The 21,074-nt window shown below is 54.1% G+C and overlaps 1 protein-coding gene across 1 annotated transcript in view; it reads right to left on the bottom strand.

Annotated features, from left to right (window-relative positions):
• Positions 1 to 21,074, bottom strand: part of SHANK3 (SH3 and multiple ankyrin repeat domains 3) — a 386,587-nt gene that overhangs the window by 226,889 nt on the left and 138,624 nt on the right. The window lies entirely within an intron of this gene.

A 21,074-nucleotide genomic window follows, 5' to 3' on the forward strand; every position in this document is an offset into this window, starting at 1 on the left:
AACAACATAATTTAATATATTCCAATAACAAAAACTCTGCTGGAATATATTAGGCAACTGGAAAGGGGATCTGATTGAATTTTAAAGTGGTTCTTGAATACGTGAATCCGATTAGGAGGAAGAGCTGATGGAAAGATTGGGGTGTGCCTGGCAGTCAGTGTGCAAGAGATCTCTAAAGCGTGTAAATACCTTAAATGAAACTCAAGGAGGAAGACAAAGGGGACTTGTGGAGTTTCCAATTCACCTTCCTCCTTGTGAAGCAGTCCAAAACAACCCCCAGGTGACCATAAGCTGCTGAAGGTATGGTTCACCTAGAAGAGGGACTCAGTTGAGCCGTGTCTGGGGACACACTGGAGCAGCACACCAGCAGACTGCGGGCACGGGGATGGAAGAAACCACAACACACCAGAGGACACAAGGAGCCATTTCCACAGAGCTCCAGCAGTCCCCTGCGCTGAGCTGGAGTCAGTCTGGAGACAGCCCTGGTGCAGGGGCTGAGGGCAAGGACACAGCAGTGTTTACAGAGATGGTCTTTGGCTCGTCCATCGAACACGCGATACTCAGGCCCTTGATACAATCTGAGCAACACTGTGCAAGAACTCTGCAGGACAAACTTCTAAAGTGCCACTATAACCACAGGCTGCAAGCTAAGAGACACGCAGGACCTGAGCAGGAAAGGTAACTGCCCTTCTCTGTGAGTCTCCAAGCCTGCCTGGAGGGATGAACCCTCAGAGCTCTTGAGCTTCAGGACACCTCCAGCCTGTTAGAGACGGCTGTCTGGCACTGGTACAACCTCTGCCCCGGCGGGCTTCAGCTGCTGGAGAAACAGGACCCGGTGGGAGCCAGAAAAATGGGCAGGCTGGGCAGCACAGCACTGTGCTAACGCTCACCAAGGCCAGCTTCCATCTCCAGCTCACCCAAAGACCGCCTGAGACTGGCAGCTTCTCAAGGCCCAGACCTCAGCCACCCTCAGATGATTCATGCCCACCTCCCACCGAGACACATCAGTCAGAGCCAGCGTGACAGAAGTGGCCATGTGCCCCAGGAACAAGGTCTGTGTCAGGACCTGGACAGCCTGTTCTGAGTTATCCTCCCTCTATAAGGCATCCTCCAAACTGTCACAAATGAGAGAGAGGAAACTTCAGGGATGTGGTCTGAGAACTTCCACTGAACCAGAGTCACAGACCTAGCCCCAACAAAGCAAGCAGCAGTTCTGCCAGCAGGCCCACAACACCGCTGGGCGCCTCGCCCCAGACAGGGTTCCCACACGCAGAAACTCTGCAGCAACACTGAGCGAAGCTGTGTCAGCTCTAACACCGAGGGAGACAAGGCCTGAGGATGGAAATCACACCTAACCTGAACAGGTCTTACAAATCACACATCTAATACAATCAGACATGCGTGCTGCTTGCAACTTCCAGCAGATACCAAAAGCTTTCCATCACAGTTTCAACACCTAGGGTGGGAACTGAAACACTCTCTATAAACTTCAGGTCAATGAAATACAACACCACAACAGCAATAGTCTCACTCTGAGCTAATAAAAACATGTGAAATACTCCACAGGACCAGACTGATGTCCATTAGCCCAGTTCCTTGTCCTTGACAGTGGCATTACGAGATGCTGTTAATTAAGGAGAGCCCACATGCCTGGCCATTTTGAGTGCTCCATTCCCCCTGTGCCTTCCAGCACCCAATGTCATCGTACTGGGGACGTTAGCAGGAATGAGCCTCTGCCGTTCTCTTAGTATCTGTGCACGGACCTGCTCCCCAGGAATTCATCTGATCTCTCCCTGAACCTGCCAGTACTGGCCACCTCCACGGCCTCCCAAGGCAGCCAGCTCCAGACGACTGTCGCCCGCCCTGCTGCCTGAAGAAGCCTTGCTTTTGTCTGGTTTTATCTGGTCTGCCCCTAGGCTCACGAGAGCCCTCTCCTCCTAGTGCTGCAGGGTCTGGTGAACAGCAGCTCTGCCTTGATGGTGTCCACCGCCTTGGGGAGTTTTCAAAGTCTTGGCCACGTGCCTCCCTGCACCTTCTCCAGACTGGAGAGTCCCAGCCTCCTCAGTCTGTCTTCACAGGGCAGTTGCTCCATCTCCTTGACCATTTCATTTGCCCTTCTCTGGCTCTGCTCTAGTTCCACTGCTTCCTTCTTGAGATGCTGAACCAGAGCTGCACACAGCACTGAAGGTGTGCACGTGCAGGATGGGCATAGCCCCAAACGGTGTTGCCCACCTTGTTTCCACCTCTTCCCTGATCTATGCTGTTGGCTTTTTTGGCTGCTGTTGTACATTGAACACAGGACCTTGAGAGCTGCTGGTATCAGCTCCAAGACCTAGCTGGAGTTGTACCCACCAGGTCCATGTTCACCATCATGCAGCGTGTTCAGATGGCTCTTCCCTAGAAGCACTACTTTGCATGTATCTACATGGTGTCCCACCTGCCATCTTTTGCCCTCTCAGCCTGGGAATCCTCCTGGAGCTCATCAGCATTGGTGCATCGTGTGGCTACTCAAAAGACTCACCACATCTCCTCCACCCAGAGGTTTGCTGACACCTTGCACAGCTCCTTTATCAGGTGAGCTAGGCAAGTCTCCCTTCACAAAACCCACACGGATTCCTTCCCAACAGGCTGTCCTTCTCCACATACTCAGTGACCTTACCCTTTACTGACTGCAGACTACCATCGTACAAAGGATTTCAACAGCTTCCCAGATCCCCTCTGCAGCTCTTCTGGTGGATGGGGATCATGGTGGCAACCCCAGTCCTCTGGCACAGTGGCAGTTTGCAATGACAGGTTTCACACCTTGGCCACAAATTCTGCAATTTCACCTTTAAACTCCCTCAGGCTTTCCTGTAAATACCAGTTTAAATACTCCCCATGCCTGTCACTTCCCGGTACCAGTAGGCTGGCTCTGTCTCCCCTGTCCAGGTCCTGCCTGCCCCCTAAGGCTCCCCCATTCTTCCCCTGCCCAGTCCCCCTCTCTGCACCGCCACGATCCATGGACCACACACACCAGACCTGTGCCTGCCCTTGGCTTTGTGTGCATGAGGGACAGCACGATCAGGATGCCACCACCGCTGTCCCGGGCTCTGTCATTACACCCAGAGCAATGCTGGTGCGAAGCTCGTGGCCAACCTCGTCCTTCTACGATACCATGAAAACCCCAGAAGCCCTGTGACACCGCGCCCATGCACTCGGCTGCTGGGGGACGCTTCCTGCAGCTGCTTTCTGTGCGGGCACCTGCCACCTTGGTAGCAAAGGATGAAGACATCTGCCAGGACACCATGAAGAACAACAGGCAAATGCTGCAGCTGAGAGAAGCTTGGTAAAACTGAGAAGAGAATGGAGAGCCTCAGTGGTGAGAGATGACCTAGAAGGCATGATGGCAGCACGTGGGGCAAGCAAAAACCCAGGCCCACACTGGGAACTGCTCACACGCACGTGTTTCAGTAATGAGGTCTTCCAGGGCACTGTCAGCTTCCAATGCCAGAGGAAGCAGAGAGCTGAGATGAAGGCTAAAAATGGCTCCTAAAATTTCAGATAAGATCGTTGCAGTCACCTAATCCAACCTTCCCCTAACACAGAGCACAGAAAATGCCTTCCGAACGATGCTCCCTGGCTAGAGCACGGCACCTCATTATCCCTGCGCTAGCCCTCCACCACGCAGCTGGACTAGAACTGCAGTGGCTCTTCTGTCTCCCTTCCAACGCGTCTCCAAATTCCTCTTGAAAACATAAGACAGCGCATCAGGACACAGAAGTCAGGGATGCTCAACCAGTGCTCTGTGCAGACACCACGCTGCTCATGCTTGCTGCTCCCTTACGAGGCACGCTTGGCTTCTGCAGGCCTGGATCATATTCAGGAGGGCTGGTGCTGGGTTTTGCTGTGAACGATGACGGCTCCTTTCTCTGAACTGTGCAGCCAGAGGAGCATTCTCCCAAGCTCACTGCTGGCAGTCCTGAGCTCTGCAGGCTCAGGGGATTCTCCAGTGAGCCGAGCATCAAGTCTGATGTGCCACCACAGTCTAACCGAGAGCCTTCTTTCTCGTTAAGGAGAAGTTCAGAGGCATCTTCACTGTCAGCACAAGACTCGGGCGATCCTTCTGTATGTAAAATCAGTTCATAGCCCACTCACTTGTTCAAAGACAGAAGCAGAGGCTCCCAGTGCCCACCAGCTTACCAGTCCTTCGAATCCTGGTAGTGACTGCTATCAGCTTCTTCCAGGAAAACCCCCAAAACATCAGGTGGATCGTCCACCAGGGAAGTTTCACCTGACTTCATATAGACAGAAGTTGGTCTGTGCCTGAAGAGGGCATTTTGAATCCCTTCCTAAACTGATGGAGATACTCACCTGCAGCTTCCTCCTTCTTGCTGGGTGACTCCAGTCTGAGACCCCAAATGACTCAGTGAGCCCACGTGCATAATTCACGGCTGGAAGGGGAGTTGGGGTCTCTCTTTCTCAATAGAGGCAACAAGCTGGGAGCGGGAGGGTTCAGAAATAAGCAAAAATTCTGGAAAGACTCTCGGTGAGAAGGCAGCAGAAAGATGAGGACTGTGCAATTGCAGCAGTCGGAAAACCTTGCAAAGGGAATCAAAGCAAATGGGGAAAAGAGAAAGAAAAAAAGAACTCAGAAAAAAAGAACACTCAGAAAAAAAGAACACAGACAAAAGAGGTGAGGTGCTATGTGGTGAGAGTGGTATAAAGACAGTCTAAAAATTAAATTAATGCTTTGCCTTGGTTTTTGATGAGAATGTCATGCAAAGGTTGACTGGCTAGCGGAGATGAGACTGTGGAAATCAACACACAGGAAGCGCAGGCAAAACCCAGAGCGGTGGTTGTCTTCAGGCAGGACCCCTGGAAGATCTTCACCTCAGATTTCTAAAGGAGCTAGTGTTGGACAGCAGTGGACCAGTAGCATGTATTTTTAACAAAGTTACTGTATTGCTTTGAGAGAGGCAAGCACAACTGTGTCTGTTCCACAGGGGGAAACTGGATATGGGCAACGAGCTACTTCAGTAACACCCACAGCACTAAAGCAGCCAGAGCGGGACCCAAAACCGCCCACAGGCACAGATGACGCAAAAAACGTTTTCCCAACAGGTCCAAGGGGTAACTTTACAATTATGGGAACCCCAAAAAGAGTCTGAGAAGGTGATGGCTTGAAATAAGGAGGGCACGCACCACTGCAACTGCTATGTTCTTTAGGAAAGGCTGTGCATAGAAAACTGGCATGGCGCGGGGGTTTCCAGACTGAAGATGCTCCAGTGATCCTGGAATTCAAGGAGGTTTGAAAGACCACGCAGAAGGCAGCATGGAGGAGGACCTGAGCCACACACCAGGCACAGATGTCTGATCACATTGCTCATTTGACCTCAGCTCAAAAGGCAATGCTGCCCACGGCCACTGAACTCACCCGCTCACCGGCCAGGGCAGCCAACCGCTGAAGCACTCCTGACCGGAGCCCTGTGGCACGGAGGTGGGAGGCAGAAACCATTGCAGCCTCAGGTTTCTGCTACCATTTGCAAGCCAAGCACTCAGCATCACACTGGGTTTGTGCAGAGCACTGAGGTACGAACAGCAGCAATGTAATCCTCAAAGGAGGAGGCAGCTTGAAGTTGGCAGCTTCTACAAAACCTTCCCCGGCACCTGTGGAAGCACCAGAAGATGTGGCCATAAGACCACACCTCAGGCCGCAGGCCCCACAGCCGTGTGTCTCCCAGGCCAGCACGAGGGATCCCACGGCGAGCTCCGGCACGCGGGGAAAAATGTGTTGAGCCGCAGGCATCTGCTGACTGTCGGCACTGCAGCCATGCTGGTGCCTCGCCAGGGCCGGCTCCATGGCCTGCCCCAGGGAGAGCAGCGCACACCTTGACCAGGGGACACCCAGGATCACCTCTCCGGTGCTTGTCAAACCATCTCTGCCTGGCTGCTCGTCTGGCAGCCTCTTCACATTGACATGGACAGTGGTGCTGTGAGAAACGCCAGCGAAGTGCTGCAGGAAGGGCTGCCCACCCTGCTCTAAGGCAGGTATTCATACGGGCTGTGAATTTTAGGGTCTATTTCAGGATTCTGAGCAAGAAGTGTCACCGCCGGCTGAAGTGCTTGGGGTGGTCAAAGGCATGGATGTCCATCAACATCTCATGGAACACCCAGGAGACAAGGACCTGCGCTTGGCTTTCTGAGCTGCGTGCTCTATCAGGCGTCCCTGTAGTTCTGTTGGGGCAAGGATCAGGAAGCGACTGCAGGAGAGGAGAAGCCAAGCCAAGGTAAATCTCCCTGCAGAGGTATGGCCTAGACCACGGCAGCATTTATGGGACCTCGATTTAGTAAACTGCCATTTATAAATAAACATACAACTACAAAACCTGATTTTTCTAATCCCTACTACCATGCAAAATCAGAATTCATCTCCTCTGAAGCAGTCACCTATTTACTTCACTGCTAACATCCACGTAGAATATTAGCTTTCTGTCGTGCTGGTTTTTTTAAAAGCATCACATCTACTCAAAGAATATATTGCGACCATTTTTCCTTCACCTTGCCTCATCTGAAAAATTCCGTTCCATTCTAACTGAAACTGAGCCAGAAGCTGTGAAAAACCTAGGAAATTTCAGATTGGAAGATATTTGAACAGAAAGATTAAAACTGTCTAAAAAAATTCTTCACTACGAGCAGTCTAGCTCAGTAAATGCCACTGGCGAGACTTCTACCCACTGTAAAGTAATAGCTCCATAAATGGGAAACAACACCACTTTACAACAGCTGAGACTGCTACCCAGAGTTAGCAATGCTGAATTCCAGGCAATATTAGCAATTTCATGCCAAGCCATAAAGCGTGGTCTTATTTGGGGTGCAGATACCATAGCCAGGGAGCCTGGTAAAAACGTGTAATAAATACCGCATCATTGAAACGGCAACGACGATCCGTTCCTCGCCCCAGCACACGGTCACTCCACACGGCTCGCGCCAGAAGGCTCCGGGGGTCCTGAGTGCCTTTGGCAGCCTTACAGGGAGACCTCTGCACGCTGGTTATGAGCCACATAAACATTAAACTGAGACATAAAATTCTTAAAATATCAGATATTTTGGGCTGCAGCCCAGCCTTATAGCTGGGGTGACTCTACCACTCTCAGGCGCCTGGTCGCTCCTGTGAGCCGACCTGGCTGAGTTTCCCATGGAGGCAGCAGAGATGCCCAGAGGTACGGGTGCACAGTGCCAGCACCCGTGCCCAGCCCTTGCAGGGATGGAAAGCAGGAGGCTGCACATGCCCCGGAGCGGCAGGCAGTCCAGAGAAGCTGCAGCTTCATGTCCTGGAGGTGTAGCCTAACGGCCTTCCTAAAATAGCATGTCATCCAAGAGATGGCACTGCCCAAACCGGGGCCAAACTCCTGCCAAACTGGGGCCGCTCTCTAGGCAGGCAGACAAGAATTGTAATGCCAAAACGAGCCTACAACACAGGAGGTGCTTAATCATTCTAGCCTTGCATTAGGGCACTGGTTTGGGAGAAGCAGGTAAACTCTGGGATTACGGACCTTCCAAATGCAGTGTGTATTTCAAAGCTGACCATCTTTAGATAGAATGAAAAGCTGTCCTGAAGCCAAAATCCCTGCTGGACAAGGTGTCACGAGCACTGCTCCCTCCTCTCCTCCTGGCCTCGTGCACGGCTGCACGGCGCGCAGGCGGCTCGCACCGGGGTCTGCGGTGTCGGGGTTACTGCAGTCCCTGCCACGCTTCGGGAAACCCCTGGCATCTGTCTTCTGCTCCGAGACGTTGGAGATGTTGCGCTGAAGGTGAGCGTCACTCCTGCAACATCAGGCGAACCAAAGCACCAACAGCAAGCTGCAAGCGTGCGGACGATTTATGAACTTTAGCACATGTAGTTTAGCCAAGTTTAAGCCCACTGGGCCCATCTTTGCCTGCTAGAGCGTAGGCCACCTCCCCCCAGCTGGCCATGCTCTTACCAGAGCAGCGTTTGCCGGCACAGCGGGGCTGGGCGGCCCACGCCGCGGCACTGAGCTCTACGGGGACTCAGCGCTGAGCCTGCTGAAAAGCTCTGCGAGGACGGGTGCTGCCCCAGAAAAGGGCCAGCGCCTCGGGACTGCGGGGCAGCACGGCCAGCCGCAGAGCAAGGAGCGACAGCCGCTGCCACGCGCTGCCCTGCGTAACTGAGAGAGTTCAGGGCAAAACAACAGCATAGCCCTAGCAATGTGGATTCAGAACTGGAGTCCAGCCTGCACAATCACCGGAGGGAGGCAGGGTTAATTCATAAGGCAAAGGGTATAAAAACCCCCTAGCAGCAAGCCAGGAATAACCTGCCCGCACACAGGCAGTTTTCTACTCTCAGTTAGAAATTCCTACAGCACCTGACAGGAGCTGTAACACCCCCGCCACAACTCCTGTGAGCAGCAGTCCTCACAGCCGTGGCCAGGAGCATCTCTCCGCTGCGTCTCGCTGGGTGCTGGGCACACACTGCACCTGCACAGGCAGCTCCCCAGGTCCGTTACCTGGTGGCCAGTAATGACTTCGCTTGGACTCTGCTTCTTTGTGCTGTGAGTCAGCCCTGAAGCCAATATCAGTTTTAAATACTCTGGAGTGGCAATACCGAAATCATCTACCGATTCCCTGCACTACAGCATCCTTGCGCCTCGCCAGGGCACCCGGCTCTGCGGCATCTCCGGAGCTGAACACGTTCCCTGCTGAGGACCGCAGTCGGTATTGACCAGCAACCGCTCTGCCTGCCCGCTCATCCGTCATCTATAAATAAACGTGGACCTGCTCACGTTCACAGAAACAGCAACGCTGTGAGAAACGCGAGCGAATCACTGTGGGGAGGGCGTCGTTACGAACGGGTGCCTCCACCCTGCTCGGAACAGACCACCAGCCTTATGGCTCCTCAAACCAACCGTTACATTAAATCACATCCTCCTTGTTCGACCCCACTCTTTCCAACATCTCTGCATACAAGAGAGCTCCTCCAGGCCCCCACTAATTCACAGCATTCATCTCTGCCTTCATCTGCACAGCTCTGTTCAATGCAGGTTGCCCAATAACGCTCACAATATTCACAGAATCACAGAATGGTCAGGGTTGGCAGGGCCCTCTGTGGGTCACCCAGCCCAAGCCCCTGCCCAAGCAGGGTCACCCAGAGCAGGCTGCACAGCACCGCGTCCAGCCGGGGCTGGAATATCTCCAGAGAAGGAGACTCCACAGCCTCCCTGGGCAGCCTGGGCCAGGGCTCCGTCACCCTCAGAGGGAAGAAGTTCTTCCTCGGCTTCAGCTGGAGCTTCCTCAGCTCCAGTTTGTGCCCGTTGCCCCTTGTCCTGTCACTGGGCACCACTGCAAAGAGTCTGGCCCCGTCCTCCTGACACCCACCCTGCAGATATTTAGAGGCATTTCGAAGGTCCCCTCGCAGCCTTCTCTTCTCCAGGCTGAACAAGCCCAGCTCCCTCAGCCTTTCCTCGTAGGAGAGATGCTCCAGGCCCCTCCTCATCCTCGCAGCCCTCCACTGGACTCTCTCCAGTAGCTCCTCATCTTTCTGGAACTGGGGAGCCCAGCACTGGACCCAGCACTGCAGATGGGGCCTCCCCAAGGCAGAGCAGAGGGGGAAGACCAGACTGTGCCACTGATGGATACGAGGCACCGGGACACCTTCGCTGCTATCCCTGTGCTGCCCCTCACATTGCCAAGCTGCCCGTTTAATCCCTGGCAGTACCTGCACAGAGGCAAAGCCTCCCCGAGGTGGCTGCAGCCACACTTCGGCTCCTGCCCAGCACTCGCACGGGCAGCACTGAGAAACGGCACTGAAATGGCACAGAGACGGTGTGAAGGGCATGGGCAACACAGAGACAGGCAGCAGGAGGCTGAGGATGAGGGAGAGGAGTTACGGCAGCAGGGCCGAGGGACATCACCTACAGCTCCTCAGAGACAGGAGCAAAGCACGGCAATTCTGCTGTCTCCTATAACTCAAGGACTTAAGTCAAGAGTATTAACTCACACCCCAGAGTGGAGCACTCGGAGATCACAGCTGGATGATGCTGGACAGGAGTAAAACAGGCTGCCCAGGGAGGCTGTGGAGTCTCCTTCTCTGGAGATATTCCAGCCCCGCCTGGACAAGGTCCTGTGCAGCCTGCTCTGGGTGACCCTGCTTCGGCAGGGGGTTAGACTGGGTGACCCACAGAGGTCCCTTCCAACCCGACAATTTTGTGTGATTCTGATTCTGTATGATTTGGGAAAAGCAGCTGGATGAACATGTAGATAGCCACAAGAGTCGTGACACACCACTATCCGGAGAATATATTGCTGGAAGCAGCCCAGCATGCACCAGGGCACCACATCAGAGAAGACAACCATGCTATCTGTCTACTGCAACGTGGTTTCCTTCCTGGCAAACCCTCACTCGGGACAGCACTGCCCGCCTGCTCGAGCCGCTTTGCACCGCCGTCTGCTCTCCGGGTCCCTGGCCAGGCGGCGCGGGCTGCTCCTCCCTGCAGAGCCTCGCAGGGCTCATCCGGGCACTGCCTTCGCCCCCGGCCCCCTGCTCCGAGCCACGCCGCCACTCGCATCCTGCCAGGAACGCTCGCCCATGCCAAAACTCGCCTGGGTCTTTCGAGGACATCCCCTCCCCGAACCTGCACGGGGACGGAGAAACGGCCGGCTGCGCCCCACGGGCATGGGGAGAGGAGTGGGGCTGTTCTGTTCACAGGACACACAAACAGCAAGTCAGGGAGCAGAGACTCACACTGAGACCCTGCGGCTGTAGGCAGACAACCCTTACAAAAAAAAAAAAAAAAAGGTTAAAAAAACAAAAGAGGAAAGAAAGAGCCCCAAGCAGAAGTGTTCTGTAGCACAGAAAGCTCGGCTGAGAGAGTAACATCACAGCGACGGACTGGGAGCGGTGCACGGGAAGGATGCGGGAGGTCCTCGGCACGGCCAGGCCATCCACGGGACTCACCGGCCCGTGGGCTGGCACCGGCAACGCGCAGCCGCTGCCGGGGAGCCCTGCCGAGGGGGTCGGACACCCTGGAGAGGCCCGCGGGGGCAAGCTGCTCCCCGAAAAACGCCCTCCCCACCAGCAAGCTGGCAGGCAAACGACAAGTGTAAATCCCAAGCAGTAAATCTCAACAAGCGTAAGTCGCGACGAAGCACGCGTTGTGAGAAATGAAGCCACGGGAGCTGCGCAGCACAGCTGCAGGTGCAGGAAATCGCCTTTCCTCCTGGCAGCTTTAAATGTCCCCTCCCAACTTCCCCCCCTCAGGACAACCCTGGCCAGTCCATCACTGCTCCGCCGGCAGACCCCCCGCGGCAGGGCTGCTGCCCACCCCAAGGCACCGCTCGGGTCCTCTGCTCGGCTGGGGCCACCAGGGCTGCACCCTCCAGCCAGGTAACAGCGTCCCACCGAGCGACAGAATGGCACCGTCACGTTATGGACATTATTTTCCATCTCATTTTATACATTCTGATGTCTTGCTCTGTATTTTAATGAGCAAGTCCTCATAAAAAAGCAGAGATTTTTCATGGCGGTGCTGACAAGGAAGCCTGTGGGACTGCAGTTAATTTAAAATCCAGCAAAATATAGAAGCTGTCTGCATTTCCTCGTTGCAGTATGCATTGCCGGTATTTATCAATAAACTCCATCGGCCTTTGAAGTCTCACAGTTTCCTTTCGTACAAAATAACCAAGCTGGGGACCGGCGATGCGGAGATGTGGAGCGAGGGAGGCACGAAGACCAGCTCTGGAGGCTTTGCAGGGCCCCGGAGCCGCAGGCTGTCCGGAATTCGGCTTCTGGAAGACACAGAGAGCTGCTGCCGGGTCGCAAGCTGCCTGCTGCCTGCCAGCCCCGGGCAGCGGCTCTGCCTCCCACCCAGCCCACCACTGGGCAGGAGGCAGGCGCCGACGGAGAGCAGCCTCGGGCTTGGGCGAACGCAGGGACTGGCACGCTGCCCTGAAAGGCTGTCAGCCCGGCTCAACAACAGCGTGAGGTTTTGCTACGTCGTCGTCGTTGCAGCGGGTGTTTTAAAGTGGACAATTCCTTTTCTCTTAGATGAAGTTCGTGGTACTGCTCTGCATCATACCCCGAAAGGGCCTCCGTTCCATATTAGCCACACACAAGGAGAAACCTAAGGAAAGGCCTCAAAACCCTTGGGCGTTAGCTGTGGTCCGTGGCCCGCTCGGCTTTACTCTCTCTGCTTCCCCACTCCCGTCTCCTGTTTGGCCTTCGCTCCTCATCCCCATCACTCATCCTGCTGCTCCCATCCCTGTGCTATCAAGAAGATCAAAACGCTGTACGGGGGAAAAAAACGCTATTTGTAGTGTTATTTGTAAATCGTTGTAACGTTCATAATGTAAAGTTTAACGTTTTGGACTGGTGAAACCGAAATCCCCTGCTAAAATACCCCATTACAGTTTAAGCCCTTCTCCCTCACGTAGCCACCACCTGCTGAGCACCAACACGTTGCGTACCCCGTCGACACTCGCCACCACAGCACTCTGCTCAGGGCGACACGGCTTCTCTTCCCAAAGCTCCACTTGCCCTGCGGGAAAGGAATTCTGCTTTGGGACATTCTATCTACCCTGCCTCTTGCACTGGGACCCCACCTTGGCCGAAGAGATCAGATACCACCAGCACCCACGCAAATTCCTCCTCTGGAGGACAGCTTCACCTTGCCCTTGGCTGCTCGCACTGTCTTTCCCACAGCCAGATTCCCACTCCCAGTGGTCCTTTCTCCTTGGACAGTCTCCCAGCCCAGCTCTGCTGCCTTATCGACCATCTCCTCTTCCCACGGTCCTGCCTCGTGCGGCTCTGCCTGGATCCCCCAGTGCTTCCTGTACCGCCCTTACAGATGTTGCCACCGCTGTTGATTGTCCAGACCTTTCTGATGAATTTGTGTTATCTTTCCGAAACTCTCCTTCTGAAGCTGGCATGGCAAGTGTCTTCAGTGCCTCTCCTTCCTCAAGACGCTGAGCCCAGTAAAACTGCTGTCATCCACCGCTCCGTGTGTTCTGAAAGGGGGCCATTTCTGTAACTCCGTGCGCTGGCAGCGCCAGTGCCATGCGCAGACAAGCACAACGCGGCCTCTCCTCTGACGCGCTCTGAAGGCGGCGGTCCCCAGGGGGGAGGGGGACCCCAGAGCTCCTGGCCTGGGACACACGACCGCAGGGCTCTCACATGACCACGCGGCTCTCACTGTTAAGGCCTTCTGCACCAAAAAGCCACCCCACCGTTGGGCTCCGGCAACCCTCCGATTCCCACAGCCCCGGGTTTTGGGATTTGTCTCCACGGCAGCTCTGGATCGCGTCAGCCATTCAAACCACAACCCCTCAGACTCCAACAAACCTTTCCAAATACTGCTCCAACCATCCTGGACCTAATCTCCTCTTCCATGCCACATCAGATTTATTTCTAGCCGGTCGTGTCTCCTCACTCTACCATCACGCCAAGACCTTCCTCCACTGCCGGGCACTCCAGTTCACCCAGAAGAAAACAGCTCTCCAGAGGGTCCTGTAAACTCTGCTGCACTTCAGAAATCCAGCAGTATGGTTCTCAGACACAAGATTCAGAATACACGAAAGCCTGTCAAAACGCTCTGCTCTTTATTTGGGCGGTGAGTCAAATTTATTCCAAGAGCCACCTGCACCACACACTCTGAACCACTGCAGAATTTTGTTCGCATTTGGATGACCCGGCAGAAGCTGGGACTGTCACCACGAGGGGTGGCCCTTCAGGCCTGGGGCAGGGCAGGTACCCGCACCCCTGCAGAGAGGAGTGCTCTGCTGGGCCTCCCCGCTCGCCTGATCTAGTCCCATTTTAATTTCACCCAACTACAATAAAAATTCCTGAAGCTTCACTGGAATCCCAAATTGACAGCATATATTCTTATGGGAACTTTGAGGCAAACAGAAAAAGCTATTAGAGAGACAAACATGCCTGGCAGGGAGGTAATCTCACTTGAATATTTCTCAGAGTCCCTTCTGGTTTATCAAAACTTAAAAGGCATTTGTCCTAGTTCCTTCAGGCGCGTTTTGGCACGCATAGAGGGGAGCAGCATGGCTCAGAGACATTTTGTGGCATGGGCAGTTACTCACACGTTTGAGGTGAGACTCTGTCCTGACAAAACGTCCTGCCCAAGCAGGTTTCTCTCACTGGTGGCTCTTCTGCAGCAGACGGACGGCGGAGGGGAGCTGGCTCCAGGGTGCACAAGGGGTCCGCAGCGGGGTCCTGCCGGGAGCAGTCAGAGCGGCCACCGTGCCGGGAGCTGAGGGCAGGGCACCGGCCCCATGGACAGGGGCACAGTCCCAGGGACAGAGACGATGGGCCAACAGGACAGTGACCCCGGACAAGCCGTGGGCACAAGGCAGGTCCCAGAACCCACCGGGCACCAGCACCCCATGGCCGTAGCTCAGGACCAGCGGTGAGGCCCTGAGCTCAGAGGTAGCTCCCCAGCCAAGGGGCTGCCCCCGATGAGGGTCCCCACACGCCTGGCCCCGACCCTGGCTGGGGCTGCCAGGGCCCTCAACAAGGGGCAGGAGCACACCCAGGCAGGGAGCGAAGAGGCCCCCCCAGCTGCTTTACCAACAAGTTTTTGGAACCTGCTTTTCTCCTTGCGATGGGAGGGCTGGACCAGATGGCCTCCAGGTGTCCTGTCACCCTTCCAGCTTCAGTCACTCCACAAGTCTGTATCTCCTCTGCAAACAGCCCGTGTTTCCTGCACAAGGTCTCCAGCCTGACAACTGGGGACTCGCTCTCCTCACCACGCGGCTCTCCACAAAGCACTGTCCATCTAATCGCTCACTGGTGGAGTTCTCTTGGACTATGGAGTCACGCCAGGAGCAAGAGATCCCCTGCCTACGCTCTTCACCATCCCACCCTGAAGTAAACCCTCATACCCGCAGTGCCAGGTCCCACGCTGGTGTTGTGGGGTGCCCGGGGCTGTCAGCTGAGCTGCAAGGAGCGCTGCAGGACCACGATCAGCCTGGTGACCCACCCCAGGAGCACCCAGAGACAGGGGTGGCCTGCGCATCGCCCACCTTCAGGTTCCCCCCCTACCCCAGGGGTTTATTTTTGAGAAGCTGCCGTAGTGGGGCTGAGGATACAGCCGAGACACAGAGGGGACTCAGATCAACAGCTGATGCCAAGCTGAAAACCGAGGCACAGAGGAGAGAATGAAACAAATTGTGGTAATTTCTTCTCAAATCCCTGATGCAGGTAGAACAAATAAAATGGATCTAACCCTTTCAAAAGCCAGGAAGGGAAAAAAAATCATCTGAGGGTTTTAACAAATAAATAAATAAACCAATGACTTACTACTGAGGGCAAAGATCTCATTCACATTGCTGAGGAATAAAAGGGCTTGGGAATAGTGAATCAGTTCATATTGTTAAAAGTAATAATACAAAAAAAAAAGAGATTAGGACAAGGCATTTATTTTATTAAACCCCCCAAGGAGAGGTCAAGAATATTAGAAATAAAGTCCCCAGGTTCCAGTTGATGCAATAACTGCACTTTTAGCAATTTCAGAAGAAGGATGTTTGTTCAAGGTGGCAAAGGGCCAAGAATCTTCAGGGGAGGTGCTAGGAAAGGATGCTCTCCGTGTTCACTCGCCACTGAAGAGCGCTGAGCTCAGTGCAGTTTTTATGGAGAGTCTCTGTCTGAAGAGGACTCTACCAGCCGGCCGCGCATCAGCAACGCACACCCCCTTTTGCAGAGCTGCTCACGGATCGGACCAACGGCGCAGGTATTTCAGAGAGGGGGAGGATAATCCCTGGTTTCCTCAGCACGTGTCCTGCTCTGCGGGCACATGCCAGGGGCAGGCATCAGACGAGACACCGGCCTTGGCAGATATCCATTCTGCTCCCGTGCAGCGTCTTACACCATGCCCCTCTGCTGCTGGCTTATGGGGCTTAGGGATGATACGAGATTGCATTTATCCAGATATCTACCGGGGAAGGATCAGGACACTAACTGTCCAGCAAGCTCTTGGGCTATATTCGTGACAATTTATTTTTATAGAGAAGGTACAGAAAACAGCCATGGAAGCTCTTTTAGTGCTTTGATTCCAAATGGCTGAAAATGTGAAGGCAGAGGTAACGCTGGCACGAACGATCATGAAATGGTATAAGTGTTCAGCACTTCTCTGGAAGATAGCGAGGAAGACCAGCAAAACATAAGCAATGCATTCTGAGGCCAGCCTCTATACGTTCTTGAATACTGGAGGCGAGGTTTCACAGAAAGACAGCCCAGGGTGGGACAGATGGCCTCCAGAGGTCCCTTTTAACCCAAGCTATTACATGACCCCCTGATGGTGATGGAAAAATAGACTTCAGACCTATCCCAACACAGAGGATGTATAAGCAGTGAAGTAAGAAACCAGCTGAATCATAAGACATTCCTTGACTGCAAACACACTACATAAGCTGGAAGACAGGAATGATTGCTATGGACAGATGTAAAGGAGAAGCACAAGCCAACAGAGGCCAACATCTGGACAGTACAAGCATGAGAGGAAATGCCACCACTGAGAGGAGCAGGTTTTCATTCTGTAAATATACAGATAGCAAGAAAAAGATCCCAGGAATTACTTGTAATTGTTGGTGCTCTTTCGGCTAACTGCAGAGAGGGAAAGCTTTCAATGGACAAAGCTAAAAAGACCAATGTGCTTAACACTTCTTTGTCTTTAAAACAGATATCAACTGTGAGATTTCAGAGGCAGACAGTTAAGATCCTACCTGGAAACCAGAAGCAGGAATTAATTAAGAATATTTGGATGTGCCTGACTACACACCTGGTAGGAAGTTTAAGAGCAGATCGAAGCAATCTAAGAACACCTAAGGTCATCTTTGGATGCTCATGTTATATAGAGCGTGTCCGAAAGAGCAGAAAATGGCAAATGGCCAAAAAGGGGGGAAAAGAAAAGCTAAAGAAATACCATCGCTTCACTTCTTGGAAAAAACATCGGAACAAACACCTAGAAGGAAGCAATGCAGTAACAGCTGGAAGGGATTTGTCAAGGACAGACAACGAGAGGAGCTGGCTGCCGAGCAGCCATTGCACACCTTGGCCTTCGCTGGGCTCCTCGCAGCCCCACAGCTGCCCCGAGACCAACCGACCCGGAGAAGGACCCTCCAACCCTCATCAAAGGGAGCAGCTACCCAGGGGCTGACCGGGGTCAGTGCCTCCTTCAGCGAAACGAGCAACAGACTGGAGAACACCCTTGCCAAATCTACAGGCAGTGCAAAGGGGCTGCAAAATACTCCAAAGAACTGGATTAGGATTTGAATGGATGCTGATAAACTGAAGGTACTAAATCTACGCAGGAATCATCAACTGCACAAGGATTCAGATAGGGAAACACTGGTTATGTAGTGGGTTTTGAGGGGGAAAAACCGTGGAGGCTATCACACGCTGAATGTGAGTCACACATCACGCCATTTCATAAAACGCAATATGATGAGCTATCAAAACTACAGCCTGAAAAACACGCAGCGCAGTTCTGCTGCCGCACTCCTCCGCCGCTGCGCGCCTGCGCGGGGCACCGCACTGCTGGGAAGGAGCGGGACAGCAGGAGCGTGGAGAGCAGCTACGGCAGGAGCTCGGAGAAAACGGACCTTTGGGCAGGGCGGGCAGGGAGGCTGACAGCCGACAGAGGAGAGGACACCGAGGAGAACACGGCGAGCAGTCTGCAGTGTGCGCAACACCGCTGCGAGGGGGAAGCGAGCGAGCTCCTCGTCATACCTATGCAGAGTAAACGTGGCATAACAAATCAGAGGAAAAAATATTTGAATCAGACATTGGAAAACTTCCTAGCGGTGAGGACAGAGGGAGGCAGAAGTGAGGAAAACGCCGGGGCAAGTCCATCACCGAGGCTTCCCAAGGACAGGCAGGGTGAGCACAGTCAGCGTTCTGTGGGTTAGACCCTTCCCACAGGTCCTCCCTCCCTCGACCCCCAACGATCCACGACATGACTGGGGGGTTCAGAGCCAAAGGCAACAGCCATCCCCAGGGCTCGCTCCCAGGAGCGGGTTGTCAGCACGAAGGCAGCCGACCACCAAAAGGCAGCCGTGGACACGCCGTGCCAGGCTCACCCAAGCCGCGCTGGGGTGGATTAACCCCCAGCATCGCCCAGGCCCTTTGCTCCGGGCTCCTCCCAGCCCTGCCCATCCCACTCCAGGGACTCCTGGCCACGTCCACCCTTGCCGTGGGGATGGCCCACCCCTGCTTGCACCCACCACCCCTAAGGGGCCAGACCTGAGACTCCACACTCAGCGTCCCCCGGCTGTCTGGGACCTCTGCTCAGCCTCCGTGGAGGTCACAGAGCTGCAGCCCACAGGAGGACTCAGCCACCAGAACCACGGCCGTGGCTGAAGTCACAAGAGCAACGTGGACAAACAACTGCTCCTGCTGTCAGCACGGCTGAACGCCAGGGCCGAGGCTACCGCTGGCGAACCCACAGGCGCGGAGGGGCTTCTGTGCATTGTTTCTGCAAAATGTGAAATGCTAAAGCTACACTAGTTTTCATCTAAATTCTATTTGATATCCTGAACATATTTGCAAAACAATCAGAATTTTGCTGGGAGTTTTCGCCCGCAGAATAAAGAATTTGGGGGCAGCACTGCAGACACTAAATTTTCTTGATATTTACTCTAATAAAAACCTGACCCAGAATCAATTTTTCTGCAAGACTTGTCAAGGAAGATGTAAGAGGACTCAGCGCGATTATGGATGCCTTGTCACTTACTACAAAGCGAAGGCTTTCTTGTTTGAAAATAAAACATCCCTGGGAACTGAGTATTCAGATGAGATAGGGATCACTGCACTGCTCTTCCCCAGCCCCAGAGTAAATAAAAGCTCTGTCAAACCAGCGCAGACACCCTGGGAACCAACCAGAGAGCGATAAGGCCAAACAACAAGTGGAAGAAATACCGGGTCAAACTAAATACCGCTATTAATTAGCAGCTTTGAGCACTTGTCGTCACACAGCTTCATGAACAGCAGCGGTGCATACATCCGTATAACTCAAGAGTATCAGCCCGTGCGACGTGGAGAGCAGCCCTCACCCAGCTGCCCTGGAGCCCCCCCATCCCGCAGCCCCGAGATCCCGGGGTCCCCACATCCCGGACGGGACAGCAGGCTGCGGCCCCCCAGCCCCGCTCTGCCCAGCCCTCCTGCTGGGGCTCCGCTGGGCATCCCTGCTCCTCAGCTCGCACCCCGGCATCGCTGCTCCCTGTCACACACTGTGCAGCGACGGCCAGCCCCACGCAGGAACGTCCCTCCTGCTGCCCTGCTCACAGCCGGGGCAGCCGACCCCGTGATGCGAGGGGACAGGGGACTGCGGCTGTGGGGCTCAGACCCCGCTGCCTGACCCCTTGGCTGTTCCTCCCCTCTGACTGACTGCCCCTGCTTCTCTCACGTCACTGAGACCGCCTCTGGACAACCCTGACAGCTCCGAACTGGCCCGACTGTACCAGCCACTGAACACGCAGGTTGCCTGCATGTGACTTTCTCTTGCCCCAAACTCTGTGTAACGAATTTCATAATCCTCCTATGCCTGCAAAAATATACCAGTATCTGAAGATAATGGAGTAAAATGCACTTTTTTTCATGCCTTTTGTAAAATGCATATAGCTAGGAATAACTAAGCCACCTCCAGCAATCCTTTAAAAGTTTGCACAAGTAGGAGACAGAAGAAAACAGGCCAGGCACTCACTGCAGCAGCACTCGGCAGAGGGATGAAGGGGCCGGTGCCGCCTTCTGCCCTCTCTGGGTCCTTGCTGAGCTGCACCGGACGACCCGGCGAGCAGCCTCCCCGCCGGCTTCAGCCCGGAGCCGGTCAACCCAGGCGCAAAGGCTCAGCAGGTTATCTCGGGGTCTGCGCACCGCGTCAGCGAGGCGCCCGCAGCAGCGTCCCACCCCTGCTGCGCTGCACGGGGAGCCAACAGGCAGGCACGGGGCTGGCAGACGGGCAGGCAGCTGCCCGGGTCGGAGCCAGCGGCACAGCACCCCAGCTGCTGACCAGCAGCTCTTCCAGCAGCACTACAGACCCACTTCTGCAAGCCCAAGCCCCTCTCGCACTGCTCTGCCCACGGCAGACCCCAGATCCCCCAACACTTCCGTGACCAGCCACGCTCCCACCCTGCCTGCGTAAGGCTCCACTTCCCCAGCTGCCCTCCTCCTGCGCTGCCATCAGGTGCTCCAGGTAATTTTGAGAATACTTCCAAAAGCTTATTGGTTATAAAAGTCCACAGTACAGTTTTTTACCCACACCAACCTCCTAATGCTTCCATAATCCCACTGTGCTGCTGGTTTCAGCAAGTTCCCAAGGCAGTGAATTCCTGAGCTAACTGCAGGGTGGGGAAAAACCCCTGCTTCGTACTGCTTTTGAGTGTGCTTGCCATTAACTTCATTGCACGCTCCTTTCTCCTTGTGCCATGAAGCAGGCAGAGGTTCCCTATTTCCCTCTGATAAGCCATTCAGTATTTTCAACATTTTTAAGATATTTCCTCCTATTCATCTCGTTCCTAAGGTAACAATCCCGCTCTCCCAAATCTCTCTTCAAAGCAGAGATTTTTTTTTTTTCTCTCACTGCTGATCATTTTCACTGCATCTCCGAAACGCTTTAACTCCCACTGTTCCTGCTGACTGGTAGTGCCCAGCCCGGCGTGCGGCACTCGGAGGTGTCATCATTGCTTTTGACCAAGGCATTAGACTGCTTTCCACGTTACCGTCCACCGCACTGCTAGGTCACCTAATATCGCTGCATTTCGTACTGAAGCTGCACACTGAGCAGAGCTCTCCATCGAGCTGTTTAGAAAACATCCTGCAACTTTCCCTGAGTTCAACTGTTCATTAAGAATCCTAGTAGGTACTTCAGTGGCTCAATTTTTTCCCCTCTAGTAGCTATTTTTACATTTATTTTCATTATTTTTTATTCACTGACATTTCTTTTTCCCAAAACTATTTAGATTGCCTCAAAGGGCCTCAGAGCTGTTTCAGCTGCAGAGTTAACGTAAATAGCTGCCACCTGCAGACCGGCTCTCCAATGCTGGAAGCGGTTTCTTGGTCATTAGCGAACACAGCTACA

The sequence above is a fragment of the Opisthocomus hoazin genome, chromosome 8 (assembly GCF_030867145.1).
Source record: "Opisthocomus hoazin isolate bOpiHoa1 chromosome 8, bOpiHoa1.hap1, whole genome shotgun sequence".
Taxonomy (NCBI): domain Eukaryota; kingdom Metazoa; phylum Chordata; class Aves; order Opisthocomiformes; family Opisthocomidae; genus Opisthocomus; species Opisthocomus hoazin.